At 44.4% G+C, this 12,517-nt stretch overlaps 1 protein-coding gene across 6 annotated transcripts in view; it reads right to left on the bottom strand.

Annotated features, from left to right (window-relative positions):
• The window catches only part of CD44 (CD44 molecule (Indian blood group)), an 85,341-nt gene that overhangs the window by 50,504 nt on the left and 22,320 nt on the right, over positions 1-12,517 (bottom strand). The window lies entirely within an intron of this gene.

Genomic DNA, 12,517 nt, shown 5'->3' on the forward strand with positions numbered 1-12,517 from the left:
ACTAATGAAGGAAAAGCAAGTCCACTACTACTGTGTTTCCCCAAAAATAAGACCTAGCTAGACAATCAACTCTAATACATCTGTTGGAGCAAAAATTAATATAAGACCCAGTCTTATTTTACTACAATATGAGACCAGGTCTTATATATAATATAATATAATACCAGGTCTTATATTAATTTTTGCTCCAAAAGACGCATTAGAGCTGATTGTCTGGCTAGGTCTTATTTTCAGGGAAACAGTAAGAAAACTACAGCTTAACATTTTAACATTTTAACTATTTTGCTGTACTGTCTTTCAGTTTGTTTTCTGAATATGTGTATATGTTTCCAGTTAAAATTATACTAAATGTACAGTTTTAGATTTGGGAGCCTTTTTTCCACTTATTGTTTACATTATGAGCATTTTCCCACAATCGTGTAGTGTCGTTCCCTTGCTTATCATCTCCAATGCCTTCTGGTTGCACCCAGAATAAATTTCCTTATCATGGCTGACAAGATCTACATGGCCTGGCTCCTAGCTCCTTCTCTAACCTGTAACTAGCTCACTCTGCTCCAGATACAAAGCTTTCCTTCAGTTCCTTTGGGCATCCTGAGCTCTTTTCTACCTTACAACATTTATATCTGCCTTTCCCTCTGCCTGGAATCTTCTGTTCTCAGATGATCACAATGTTGTTTTTCAACTCCAAGTCACCTCATCTTTGAGCCCTTCCCTGAACACCCTTATCCAACTTGCAGAGTCTCCCTCACCTCACTTTGCTTTTGTGTCTTCACAGCAACTTGTTTATTTGCATGTGCATTTAGTTATTATCCATCTGCCCTTTCTGTAATGGAAGTTCCAAAACAGCAAGGGCCTTTTACTGGTTTACAGCTGTTTTCTACTGGTTGACAGCAGTATCTGACAGAGGGGAGATGCTCATTAAATGTTGAATGAATGAATGACTCATTGAAATTTCCTCAAAAACACCATTTAACATCCTGACAGATAGATCCAAGACCTGTGGTTTGCTCCCGAGAGTTAATAGCATTTCACCAGAGGCCTAACTGCTATCCACTGGTGAAAGAGTGATTCAATCCAAGGACTTCTGTGAGTTTTGCAGACGTTAATCTGAATAAGGAACTGAAAAATCCTCTGGTTCTACAGGATCCTCTGTAAGGATCTCAAAAGACTTCAAAGACCTTCATTGAAAACTGATTATTTTGGGGGGACTGGCATTAGCTTCCGAGAACCCTAAGAGGTGAGTTAATGTATGTATGAACACATTATTTATAGGTGGAAAAAACTGAAGCTCAGAAAAATTAAATGAGGTCCCAAGGTTGTCCAGCTATTAAGTGGCAGAACTAGAATTCTACCTCAGGTCTGTTTAATGCCAAACCCATGTTCCAAACCGCTTTGCTGTGTGCCCTAGGATCCTTTCGTATCATTAGAGCAAGCCCTCGCTCTAAAGGAGAGAGGTACACCTAAATAATTGTTATCCAAGAACAAAGAGAGGGTCAGTATTATTGAGTTTTAAAAGCTACAACTGCTTTCTCCTTTCTGAGCAGGAAGCAGGTTCCAACCACTAGAAAACAGTGTCTGACAAATGCAAATGGCGGTAACTGTTAAACTTCTGTCTGATCTTTCTTGACTGAAAATAGTGAAAGAAGAAACAAGAAATGGAGCTTTGAAAAAAGACATAAGCCAATATCAATTGGTTTTCTTTTGTCTGTATCATTAGCATGAGGTGCTTAAAAAAAAAAAAACATCAGAACTAGGTGAAATGGAGAAAATGTATTTTTATGTGATTAATTCCTTTTTGAGTGTAATGGTGTCTGTCCTTCTGAAGGCAGTCACACAGCCCTTGGCTGATGAAGCAAGGGGAGCCCAGAGAAGGGACATGCACAAGGCCCTTTTGAAGTACTGTTTGTTTTTAACTGACATTTTCAGCTTTGCCCTCCGTCTGCCAATCGTTGCAAAGGGAAATTGTCATGCTGGGTGACAGCTCTTCCTGGGGCTCTTCTGTCTAGCCTACAAAAGAAAAACAAAGCCTTCTAATCATCTTCTCGGAGGTGAGGCTCATAGCAGAGACTTCAGCAGATGGCAAGAAAGGCCAACTGCTTGTCATTGCTCAGCCAGGTGGCTGCTGTCACTCCCAGGTTAAAAACAAAGTCTGAGGGACGGATGGTAGTTTGGCGCTCAATGGCAGTTTCTGTCTTATTGAAATTAATTCTAGTTTTGCCACCTGGCTCACTGATATGCAAATGCAATAGAAACCATTTCAGGCTGAGACTTTTGAATAAAATCCTTTGTGCCACAGCCAATATAACTTTATAGACAACACACGCATTGTGTGAATATGTCTGTATGTGTGTATGAAAATAATAAGTGTGTAGTTGTGTAGGCTCTAGTTAGCCAAGACAATAAGAAACAGATAAACTCCAATTTCAGCTGTCCTAGACTGAGGCTTAAACATTCCTGACATATAGTAGTATCAGCCAAGGACTGCCAAATGAGTAAAGAAATCCTATGCAACGCGAGAATTCCACAATATACATTTATCTTAATCCCAGGAAAAAAGGGCCAACTCCTAACCCTGATGGCATTTAGCCTTCTAGGAATTGCAATGATGGTGCCCAAAACTTCATTTCAGGTCAACTATCCCATGAGTGTTCACAGTTCCTCCCCTCTGGGTCCCTCATACCTTAAACGGGACCAAGCCTTCAGGGCTGTGTATCCTTCAAGTCCTGATAATTTATGATGAGTTTCCAACAGGCTTCCTTAACACTTATGTAAACTGAAATTATTACCCCAAAGTGTATTAATAATACCAACAACAATAATAGCAGCTAATATAGCGGGGGTGCCAAAAAAATGTATACACATCTTTGGTTATTGGTACATATTGACTATTACAATTTTAATACAGTTTTTTTACTTTCTTAAAATGTGGATACATTTTTTGGCACCCTTTCCTTTTTGTGCACTTATTATGTGTGTGCCAGGCACTCTTCTAAACACTTTACAATTACTAACTCATTTTATCCTTAAAACAATCCTATGAAATGGGTAATATCATACCCACTTCCCAGATACAGAAACTGAGGCACAGAGGAGGGAAGAAACATGTCCGGGTTCACAGAGCTAGTAAGGTTCAAATCCAGCCAGTCTGGTAGCAAGAGTCCACAGGCTTAATTAACCTAGGAGTAGGCTACCTCAACTTACCAAAGTATAGCTATGAATATTCCCAAGGTTTAAGTGAAGTTAGGGTAAGGCTGAGGTGTGAGTAGCTATAGAATACAGATCACAGGAAAGTCACCAGTGTCCGTGGCAATGGCACTGGCCACGCTGCAAACCCCTGCAGAGAGGCAGGACTCCCAAGATACCTGTCTGTCCATCTCTCCTGAGAAACAGAGACCTCTGTGGTTCAGGATCTGCTGTTGACTTAAGAGGCTAATATTAAATGGCTGGTAACAACTCTCAAACAAGCTTTTCCAACTGGAAATAAATCAAAAATGTTTTCCGTTGAGCCCTCTGGTCTCCAATAAATTTCCTGTGTCATGTAATAAATGAACTGTCCCAAGTTCCTCCCTCTGAAATACCCTAAGGGCAACACTAACTGTTTGAGGCCACTTTTAAATTTGGAGTAGAGCCTCCCTGGAGGGAGAAATGCTTCCCAGACTGTCGGGGGCTCGTTACTATAAGGTCACCAGGAGGGTGGACGGGTCACAGGGCTTAGCATCGGGGGATTTCATCACCTACATGGGAAGGGGTCTCCCAGGGTGACTTATTAGGAAGAGTTTTAAAAAGGAGCTCTCCAGGAGAGTGTCCTTATTGTTTAACTTACTCTCTGTCACAAAACTCACATGAAAGTCAGTGGTTCAGGGTTCTAACCTCTGTATGATGCTGCCAGTTATGGAGGGTTCTGGGAAAATTAATTCTTATTTGAATAAATAGCTGATCCATAACATCATTAATTTTAACTACATTTTCCACTAAGCCTCAAATCAAGGAAAATAGATCTCTCTAGTAAAATCACCCCCAGCACATTTCAAAATTTTGCCAAGTTTGCAAGGCCTGAAACGAATAGTTTCTTGGTTTGCCCCAGTCATTTCCTGAGTGGTAGAAAATCACAAGATCTGCTGAGGGTAGAGCACTGTGTAATTTTCGTCCAACTTGCCATTATCTACATCTTCACGTACTTTCCTGAGAGGTGGGTGGGAGTGGGGGTGGAGTGTCACACAGCTGGCTAGCGGTGGAGCTGGGTGAGAAGAGATTTTCAACATGGAATCCATGAGTGGGTCTTCAGGGGACCTATAAACCTGTGAAATTGTGTACGATTTTGTGTGTACATAGATACATGTGTGCATTAGTGTGTGTGTATGTGTGTGTGTGTGTGTGTGTGTGTGTGTGTGTGTGTGTGTGTGTAGGTATTTGGGTGAGAACAGCATCCTTGGGTTTCATTCGTTTCTCAAAGAAATCGGTGACACAAACATGTAAAGAAATGATTATCTCCATGTTCTCTTTAGGAATCAAATTCCAGGATTCTGGCATGTTGCAACATCCCTGTGGGCTTCATAAAAGCAGAGGCCATGTCTCTCCTTCCATTGTGTCCCCAATACCCAGCACAGTACTGCACAGAGTAGGCACACGTTGAACAAATGAATGAGTGAGTGAATGACCATTCTCTTTCTCCCCTTACCCTAACAGGACAAGCAGACTTCTGAGGTACGAAAACAACACCTCTCAGGTCCATTTCCCGCATCACATTTGTAACTGGCTTTGTCCATCTGACAGCCATGGGTCTGGCCTTTTGGCAGCCTGTCACAGGGCCATTTCTGAGGCCAGATCTCCTGAGAGAGGACACCAGACATAGTGAAGACCACCATAAGACGACCTACAATCATACTGCACCCCGAGACTCGCTTCTCCAACCAGACTTCTCCAGAGTCCAAAATGAATTAATTTATTTTTCTAACACGAGACACTGGGATGCAGACGAATTAGATTTTTTTTCCTACTGATTTGGTCCCAGCGTAGGCTATCTGTCTGAGGAAGTTGGTTTTTCTTGAAGATGTGAAAAAAAAGCCAGTTCCTGCAACTCAATGACTTGTGCAATTCCCCCAGCCATGATAATGGGAGCACTCAGCCAGCGCTTACTCTGGGCCATACGAGTTTTCCAACACTGTACACCTAAGAATTCATTTAATTTTCACAACAACTCTATGAGGTAGGCTCTTTTATTATGCCCATTTCATGCAGGCAGTAACTGATTCATTGAGAAGACACGAGTAACCTCAGCTAGGAAGCAGTGGACCAGGGTTTCAGACTGGGCAGTCCAGCTGATCACATCGCAGTGTTAAATTGTGCATGGGACAGGTACTAAAACTACAGGAAACCCACTTAGTCTCCAGGTGGTTTTTTAAATGTGCAGAGGTGAGCATTAAAAGAGAGCTCTGGAGAGAGAAATTTGAGCTTACTGAATATCGTTTTAAGATTAGAGCTCTCTTGATTCCAGACCGTAAGTCTTAACATGACAGGGCCCTTTGCCCAAGAACTTGGTAAGTCTTCAGTAGGAAAATCTTCAAGAATGGAACTTCCACCCTTTCTCCCAGGAAAAGATTCTGAGGTCTCCATGTTCACTGGCTTTCCCCAACAGTGGACTGGTTACCTCTCTCTGATTCTACCTGTGCTCTGCCCATGATCCCTTGGGAATTGAGAATCCAGCCTGAGCTGCAGCCTCAGCCTTCCTCTGTCCTTTATTTACCCTGCAGAGTCAGGTCAGGGAGGGTGAATGGAGGACCCTAAGTCTCAGGATTTGCCAAGGGTGGGGATGCCAGTCCACACGCTGTCCTTGTGACATTTTGAGATGTCTGCTGCCCAACCCAAAGTTTCAACAGACCAAGCTAAGGTGCCGGGCTGATTGAACTGGAGCACGGTCCTCTAAGCGGATTGCATCCGACTCCATCGAACTCCTGGGAGTCTGTCCCACATAAACCTCTTGAGCAGTGGTAGCCAAAAGCACTGGTGAGCTCCCCACATTTCTTATGCTTATAGTGTTTATCATGAAACAGCCAGGATTCTGTTTCTGTCTTCTGATTTGCTGAGCTCATGTCTGAAAAACATTATACAACTTACAAACCTAACTGAACTGATTCTCATCAGAAGTAGGAAAAGGCAAGAGCAATTTTTAAAAATAAAAGCATTATTGCTAATTAGATCATCTGTGTTTAAAGCCAAGAGGGACACAAGACATCTTCTAATCAAATTCTCCTGTGACATAAGAGCAAATACAATCCAGAATGACTGAGCATGGCTCCCCCAGCCAGGTATGAGAAAAGCAGGACCTCAGAGGTCCATAACTGCTAGATTCCTGACTCCTAGGCTACTGCTCTTACGACCGAAGTGCTTATAAAAATAAAAGTTCTGAGCAAGCCATTCCCAGTGAAGTCATAATCCACTTCTTAATGAGACATAAAAAAGACATCCTGTTCTTCATTTCTCTGATTATTGATGCCTGAAGCCCAGAAGTTTCCATCTGGGAGTCCTCCTAGCTATTATAGCCCCTGCTGCCACCCAGGTCTGCCAGTCCAGAAGGCTGGCAGCCTTTCTGCTGCCCCCACGTCACTCACCCCCGTCCCCTGACACCCATGTGATGGGCGTCGGGTGAAAGGGTCTATTGTTCAGCATCCACTTCCGAATGAGGCCAAAATCACACTCAGTGGCTGGATCGCCTTTGGCTGCCCAGTGCAGACCATGAGTCTTGAGTGACTCAGTCTCTCCCGGAATTGCCCCGGAGGTGGGTGAGGGTTTAATGAGCAGAGAAAAGAGTCATACACCATCATACCCAGAGAATGTCCTCCAAAATGTATCCGGGGTGGTTTTCAACTGTACTATTCATCTCTTGGCACTTAGAAAGGAAATGCACCCCAACGTCTTGGCGCCTGGCTGTGTCCCTGACCTCTCAGCCTTTTGTCCAAGAAGCATGGAGCCTGTCACGGCGGCCAACACTAAACCAACAAGCGCCCATCACATTTACTCTGTCAGAGGCAAGTCCAAAGGGACTCTCAGCACTCCTCTGGCCCTTCAGTCAAGGCCTCCAAACTACTAAGCCCATGAAGTTCTTGGGTTGTTTACACAGTCTGGAGAGCTCCCACTCCTGCCTCCTAGTGGGATGATGGGAACTGGGGGAGAGGGAAGGGGAGGGGAAGCCTGTTCAGGCTCCTGGGTCCAACCGTGTGTCCCAGAACTGCTACCTCCATGCGCGATTCTGAAAGGCCAAGTAGTCTTTGGTGAGTGAGGGCCCAGGAAGATGGCTGAGGGAGAGCAACCCCGGGGTATACCCCTGCGTGCTGCCATGGTGATCAGGAAATGCTGGGCTCTAGCCTTGCAACCTTTGTTTTCTTCTCTTTTGGGTCATATCATTTAGCAGATCGACTAGCGGCAAACACAGGATGTGGTAAATGAAATTACAAAGCATCTCAGGGGCCCATGTGGGGTTTTTCCTATTGCAAGTAGGAAAAAGAAGGAGTGTCCCACTTTGTTTCGTAACTAGATTTTTTTTTCCTGGGGTAGTTACAATTACGGCTACATCACCTAATTCATGCACAGCTTTTGCTCAGGTCTGTAACCAGCATTTTGAGGAACTAGTTAACTTCTTCAGATGAAGAAACTAAGGAACAAGAGATTCAGAGACTCCAAGTCTTACAGAATTTGAGTAAAATCCAGACTTCAGCTCAGATTTCCTAGGTAGAATTTTCTCCATTTTCTATAGAGCTGCCCTTTCCATCTTGGGTTGCCAATAGGCAAAGGGGGAAGTGGCCACATTCAGAGAGAATCGTGATGGTGCTCAGACTTTTCTCACCACCACAACCCCGCACCCCCACACACACACCGCCCATGACATCTCAGGCAGAATCACAGTACTTAGGATGGGCAAAAGCAGAGCTGCACCAGTGGAAGCTGGAGTGAGAGACAGATCCCGGACCCTCCGTGCACCTATTGCTCACTCTTGCCTAGCCCCCACCCCACCAATGGTCCTGACACTTGCTGCAATGCTCTAGAAGGTTCAACCACTACTGTGGAAACCACTACAGTAGGAGCCAATCAGAGCACCACTTAGCAAGCCCTGCGTAGTACTGTAGTGCTGGGGCTCTAAAGCATTAATCACCCCATGGGAGAGCTGTGGAAAAAGAGGGTCAGAGCATTCAGTAATTAGCACAGGGCTCTGTAGCTCAAAGGCTGCAGCCGAGATGAAATGCACTGTGTAAAAATGCTTTACCAGTGATTCAGGCTTGCTAGTATTATTTTTGTGTTTTTTGCCCTTGGTCTCAAGAATAAAAGCACCTTGGAATTTAAAGTTCTCCATAAATGTTATCCCTGGTTCATACTGTAAGAAGGAGATAGCAAAGTCTGAATTTCTAGTCCTATTCTACTGGGGATGGGTAAGAGTGGGCTTGACAGGATTTATTGAACTGGAAATGGAGGCGAAGCTGCTGTCCTTCAAGAGAGAGCCTTGCAGATGGAGGGGTACAAAGGGCCACCACCAATTCCCACAGAGCCCAACTTCACCACACAGCCTTTGGGTAGCTCCAACATTAATTGTATTTCCTCTTGCCTATGTCTTTTAGCGTCTTTTCAAATGAGAAAGAAGACTGTGGGATGTATGAGGCTCTATTCTGTGTGGGACAGAAGCCTAGATGCTGTACCAGATGTTACACGATATGATCTCCACGGCAGCTTTGAGAGGTCAAATTATCATCCCCATTTTGCAGAAGAAATAACAGAGGTTCAGAACACAACTGGCCCAGCAGCCCACTGTGAAAGTGGCAGAGCTGGGAGTCAAACCCTAGGATGATACCTGGTCTCTGACATACGTTAGCCAAGACTCAATTTACCACAGCCAGCCACACCTCTTGCTTACGGCAGGCAGGCAGGCTCTCCCACTGGGGGCTTGAAACGCAAGAGCACTGTGGGGTAAAGGATGTGGTTGGGACACCCAAGCTCCTACAGATCCTACAGTGATATCAACACTAATATAGCAGCACCTACTGTGTGCAGAAGTCTGAGCTAGGTACTTCACACCAATTATCTCACTTAATCCCCACAATCATCAGATAAGTGCTGTTCTTATCATCAAACCTGTTTATAGATAAGAAAACTGAGGTTTAGAGAGGTGAAGATACCTCTCTAAGACTATACAGTTGGGAGTCAGGCAGCCTGGCCCCTTCTCTCTTAGCTGCCACACACACACACACACACACTTCTCTCATTGCTTAACTTCGGGAGATTCCAGGTGCGTTGCAGAATAACACCTCTTGCCAGATAATTTGAGTACCACTGGGTTAATGTTTGCTAGTGGATGGCAGCTGGTTACCATTCTCTCCTCCCAGGGGGTAACTAACAGACCAAATGAGATGGGGAGAATGTCACAAAAAACTCAGTCCTGCAGTGGGACTTAAGAAGCCGGTGCCCTAGGCAGGGCTGACCGTCTCGGGACCCCGTAAGAGGAAAAGCTTGCTGAATGGACAGGATTCCTGCCGAGCCGTGATGGTAGGCAGGTCACTACTTCTGCTCTTCCCATGGTGTGCGGTGTATGGTCAGACATTCCCTTAGATTAATGACATTTAACTTCCTCCCACAGAGTCACCTCAAGTCACAGGAGGGACAATGCCCCTCTGATGGGCACCAGGAACCTTGAAATCCTCAGTGGCCTCTTGCCCTGTCACTCAAAAGAAATCTTTTATCTGAATGCAAGTGAGTGAGCATGCAAGCTTTTCTAGGAATAGGCACGAGTGTGATAAGTTTATAAGAAAAGAAAGTCATTTATAAGCCTTGGTACTTGGTTGCCAGTAACCCTGTACTTAAAATTCACCTACCACCAATCCTGACCCACAGGTGGGTTGAGATAGAACAATGCCTTTAGGTTAGCCCTTTCCTCTTCAAAGACATCAGCAGAGAAGCGATGTACTACACAGTAATTTATTTGCAACAGTAAATATTCAAAGTGACTGAGGAGAATTCTAGATTTTCACTGGTTCTGAATTTGTTAGGCTCACAAATCATCAGGTCACATTTAAATAACTCAATCTCTATTTTTTCTTATTCTCTCTCCCTCTCTCAATCAGGTGATAAAGTGTAGAAGTGTGAGTGTGTGTGTGTGTGTGTGTGTGTGTGTGTGTGTATGCAAAAGGCAGTCTCTCCTTCCCAGCCCCAAAACCTACCATTATTCATGCTTTAGATGTTTTTAAGAGCAATACGAACGTCTCAAGGCAGAAGCCCGACAAAGGGAGAGGCTGGTTGTGGAGAAATTTTTAAAAATCTGGGCCAAAAGATTTCCAGGATCAGTACAGTTCCAATTGCCCTGTGAGCTAATAGCTTGTAATTCACACTTCCTCCTGAGCTTTCAATCTGTGAAATCTCATCTGTAACCACAGATGCCAGTCTCAAATGCCAGGCTCCAGAGAACTCATTTCTGACAAGCTTTTAAATCCGACTCAAGCCACAGGGTTTGGACCAAAATCTTTACCATTTCATTTTCATCTGGAGTGGGCCAAACATAACTTCCTGCTTTTAAGGAACATGGCCCACGCATGCAAAGGTACAGGAGGTTTAAAAGTGAAGGGAAGTGGTAACCATTACAAATGACCCTGTTGTGAAGTTGTCAAAAACAATAAGGTCTTGATTTTCCTTCAGATCAAGGGCCATCAAACATGGCAAGAGACCACACCTGGTGAAGGTCCAAGCTCTTTTCACCATGACATTTGAGAGGTGCTCTGGAAACATCAGAGTGAGGACAACTGGATCTCTCCCTGTGAAATCTGTGTCTCCCAAATTGCCATTAGTCCCCCTAGGGCATGGGGCAGACATCAATTCAAAGCACCTTCTAGAAGATACAGATGTTATGTGTCAGACATGATTCTGGCTGTGGGGAGACATACAAGGTCTTTGTCCCCAAAGAGCTTACATTCTAGTGTGGGGAGACAGACAATATACAGGTAAATGATTAAATATAAATAAGGCGATTTCAGGTAGTGAGAGTGCCACACAGAAAATAAAAGGGGACGCTATCACAGAGAACTAGAGGGGGCTGCCTTGTCAGGCAGAGTGTGTGGTCTGACGCTCTTAAGGGCATATTTTACTTATTATGCAGTTTTTTCTGAGATCAGATCAGACACCCTGTGGAAGGAGCCCCTTGTCCCTCCCCCCACACACATCCACACATATAGATTAAATCAGATTTGGAATTCATTTTTGCTTTCCAGTGTCCATAGAGGGATGTCTCCAGAACTTGGACTTGGTAAGAGAAACAAGAGAGACTTGAAAGGCAAAGCCTACGGCAACTGAATGACCTGGTTTCTAGGATGAGTTCCATTTGAGGTGTAAGCTGGGTACAGAGTCGATGGAAGTGGGGTGTGTCTGCCCCTTCCGGGTCCTAGCCTGAACTTCAAGGAGACAACTGAGACGGAGTGACAGAGAAGCCCCTCAGAGTGCCACTGTGAGGCCCACTCACAAGCCCTCTGAAGGCTCACAAGGATCTCCTGGCCACCTGGCATCCTTCGCATCCTGTAGCTTACAGTCACTGGAGCGATTTGCCCCCACGCTATTGTAAGGCGGAGTAGCGGTCACGCTCATAGTCCCAGCTTGGGCTCTTGTAGAATGCTGGGCATGCCATGTTTTCTTAACATTTAAGCCTCCGTTTCTTTATTAATAAAATGAAGGGAAGGCCTACCTCATGAGGTGCTTATAAGGATTAAATGAGGAAATGCACCTGAAACACTTAGCAAAGTGGCTAGTATTGATCAACGTTAGTCAGGCACCTCAAAGATGCAAGTGCATTTAAGGCGGCTTAAATAGAAAGTGCCTCAGACTGTGACTTAATTCTTAAGTAACCGGTCAGCCACGTGCTATATCATTGCTAACAGCCACTCAAGACCTCCACTTAGGAGCCAGGAGACTAATTATCCAGATACATGAGCTCTTACTCTACATAATATGTGTTCTTGCTAGATGGATGGATGGATGGATGGATAGATAGATAGATAGATAGATAGATAGATAGATAGATAGATAGATAGATAGATATAGATAGATAGACAGACAGACTATCTAGAAAACATCATTCTAGGAAGAAACCTGCCTCAAGATATATTAATCTGTATAATCAAAGTGGGTTCCATTGGGACCATGCCTTATTCATCTTCACATCCCCAGTGTCTGATACATAGTATGGTGCCCAATAGATGTTCCTTTGGTTTAGTGGGAAAAGCATTAGGCTGAGTCCAGTGACCTGGGGTCTAGTGCTGGACTTCTTATGGATAAGCTGTTAGTGCTTGGAGAAGGCACTAACTTCTTCATCAGACCAGGAAGAAGTTGGATTTGATGATCCCAGCCAACCCAGCCCTCTCCCTCTAGAAGGAGAAATTCTTTGTGACTTGCTCTCTAAACACTCCAGAAACCTGAGTGACTCCCTGTCTCCTGCAGGGTTGTGGCATTTCATTCTGCAATCAAGGCAGTGGTGGTGTGATGAATGCATTAAGCA

Source organism: Rhinolophus ferrumequinum, chromosome 11, assembly GCF_004115265.2.
Source record: "Rhinolophus ferrumequinum isolate MPI-CBG mRhiFer1 chromosome 11, mRhiFer1_v1.p, whole genome shotgun sequence".
Lineage (NCBI taxonomy): Eukaryota > Metazoa > Chordata > Mammalia > Chiroptera > Rhinolophidae > Rhinolophus > Rhinolophus ferrumequinum.